Here is a 495-nt window from a genome sequence, read left to right on the forward strand (position 1 = left end):
AACCCAACACTCATTTAAGCTTCTGTTTTCAATTATGTGCAGATAGAACTGTTAGGTCATAGGGTAATTCTGCGCTTAACTTTTGAAGAATTTCCTGTTTTCCAGCGCTGCTTAGCCATTTAAATTGCAACAATATATGAGGGTTCCAATTCCCCCAACTTTCCACAAAACTTACTTTCTGACCTTTTTCTTATAACCAACCACCTAGTGAGTGTTACATGGCATCTAATCAGGTGATAGTCCCCTCCATTCCAGCCTCCTTTATGCACCTACCTAACATACCATTTTGCAGGCATATAGTCTGTTTGTCTAGTGCTTTGATTATGGACATTTGAGTCAATCAGTTTTTATTTTGACATGCAATGCTGGGGTGAATACACTTAGTGTTATCTTTATACAAATTCTAGGGGCTGGTGAGATGGCTCAGTGGTCTAAAGCACCTACTTAGAACAAGCTTCAAAGCACAGGGACCGCGGTTCGATCCCCCAGCACCAC

This window comes from Octodon degus, unplaced genomic scaffold, assembly GCF_000260255.1.
Source record: "Octodon degus isolate 3935 unplaced genomic scaffold, OctDeg1.0 scaffold00296, whole genome shotgun sequence".
Classification (NCBI taxonomy): domain Eukaryota; kingdom Metazoa; phylum Chordata; class Mammalia; order Rodentia; family Octodontidae; genus Octodon; species Octodon degus.